A 2,728-nucleotide genomic window follows, 5' to 3' on the forward strand; every position below is an offset into this window, starting at 1 on the left:
AAAAAAAAGTTCAATAAAAAAGGGGTTCCCACCTTGGATAGGGAACTATGCGAGTGACCTACCTAATCTTATTGTAGAAATTTTAAGGATCAATGATTAGACCATGCAAACTAGAAATGCTTTTTCTTGTATAAAGGGTCTGTAATCGATTACCAGGGCCATTTTTCCATATTACACACCCTGTTAAGCGATTACAGGGGCTGTTACCACTTAAAAAACACCTGGTAATCGATTACAAGGGTCTGTAATCGATTACCAGGCCCATTTTTTCCTATAATGCTGAAGTCGTGCAGGGGGGGCACGATTTTAACAAGCTGTAATCGATTACAGCTCCTGGTAATCGGTTACAGAGTCCAGAAATCGTTTTAGGGGTGCACGACTTCACTACTGTTCATGTGAACAGTGTGAAGTCGTGCAGGGGGGGCACGACTTCTTCTTATGAAGTCGTTCTACCCCCAGACGACTTCCCCATTTCCGTAATTTCCACCCTTTTTGCCTACTTTCGTAATTTGGCAATCAAATCTGCCTATTTCCGTACAAAAGCCCTTTTCTAGTTGTGGAAATGGATTCATCATGTTATGTCCACACTAGACCACTCTTGCTTCTATTTCACCTACAATTTTCTCAAATTGACTTTTCAGAACATAATTCTCCTCCACCATCTCATTTTTCTCCATAGTCACCTGCCCAATTCAGATAATATCGTGAATTTATCACTATAATCATATTCAAAAAGAAAGATTTATTCGAAATCATGAATTGTAGATTTGTTTTGTCAATGAACATGGTGGTCTATTAATGTTTTAAAGTTTAATATGAGACTATGTCCATTCAAAAACACATTAACCACTTGAATTTTTAATTCATGAAATAAGGTACTTCTGTAGAAAATAACCTTTTACAAAATTTAAATTGTTGTGTCAAACATGATGGAGAAAGGGACAAAACAAATAACAACTTATCAAGTAGTAACAATGTAGTGGAAATTCAATCCCCCTTCTTGCGAGAATCTACGAGGAGCACCAAACAAATAGAATAAAAATAGAATCCAAAGCACAAAGAGACATCAACAATTTTTAACGTGGAAAACTCCTCAATGCAAGGGTAAAAACCACAAGTCGTCCAGACCAAAGAAAAATCCACTATGATCAATAATAGGGTACAAAAGAGTCTCCAAGAATAATACAAAAAAGTATTTTCAATAAGCCAAGTTAACTAAGCACAAATGCTTACAAATGAGAACAAAGAAGATGAAAATCCTCCAAAACAGGGCTGCTGGTGCGGGACCGATTTCTCCTAAACTAGACCTCCGATTGACGATCCGAACGGTCAGAATGAAGAACCATATGTCTGGAACCTACTGTACAAAACTCAGCTCGATCCAACGGTTAACGACTTCACAGCGTCAAAAACACCAGTGTAGGTTTAGGGTTATGCGGGAATGACTTTCTGTCTTTCTTTTTCTCTCACTTGGCTTTTGCCTCTCTTCAAATGATTCTCTTGTGCTCTACTAATCTGACCCATCTCATTTTAACCTAATGAGACATAATGGACCACAATATTTGCGCCTATTCTCCACATAGGAAGGGAGCCCAATAACCCAACAAATCTCCCCCTCACAACTATGTGGAGATATCTGCCAAACATGCGATCTCACAACAAACTTCAAACTTTCCTCTTGGCAATGCCTTAGTCATCATATCAACACCATTATCATCTATATAAACTTTAGCTAGTTCCACCAACCTAGAACATCACGTATCCAATGATACCTCACATCAATATGTTTGGATTTAGAATGAAAAGTTGGATTCTTACCAAGATGAATAGCACTTTGACTGTCACAATACAACAAGTATTTATCTTGCACAAAACCAAGCTCCTGCAAGAATTTCTTCACCCATAACAACTCCTTGCATGCTTCAGTAAGTGCAATGAATTCTGCCTCAGTAGTAGACAACGCCACACACTTTTGCAACTTTGATTGCCAAGCCAAGGCTCCCCCTACAAACTGAATCAAATAGCCTGAAGTAAACTTTCTGGAATCAATGTCTCCATCCATATCTGAATCTGAGTAACCCACCAAAGTAGGCTTATCACCTCCAAAACAAAGCCTCAAACCACTAGTACCACGAAGATACCTCAAAATCCATTTCACAACATTCCAATGCTCTCTACTTGGATTTGACAGAAATCTGCTAACTGTACCAACAACGTGTGCAATATCAGGCCTTGTACATACCATTGCATACATCAAACTACCCACTGCAGAAGCATAAGGAACTTTGCTCATAGCTATCTTCTCAACTTCATTTGAAGGACTATGTTTAACACTCAACTTAAAATGAGCAGCAAGAGGAGTACTTACAACCTTAGCATTCTCCATTTGGAATCTTTGCAGCACCTTCTGAATGTAGTGCTCCTGTGATAGCCAAAGTTTCTTATCTTTTCTATCACGAGTGATACTTATACCAAGAATCTTCTTAGCAGCTCCCATGTCTTTCATGGCAAATGACTCGCTCAGTTGCTTTTCCAACCTGTCAATTTTGGAAACATCTTTTCCAACAATAAGCATGTCATCAACATATAGCAACAATATAATGAAATCATTCATAGAAAACTTCCTGACAAAAACACAATGGTCAGAAGTAGTTTTCTTATAGCCTTGCTCACACATAACAGACTCAAACTTCTTATACCACTGCCTTGGAGCCTGCTTTAAACCATA

Source organism: Vigna radiata, chromosome 8, assembly GCF_000741045.1.
Source record: "Vigna radiata var. radiata cultivar VC1973A chromosome 8, Vradiata_ver6, whole genome shotgun sequence".
NCBI classification, from domain to species: domain Eukaryota; kingdom Viridiplantae; phylum Streptophyta; class Magnoliopsida; order Fabales; family Fabaceae; genus Vigna; species Vigna radiata.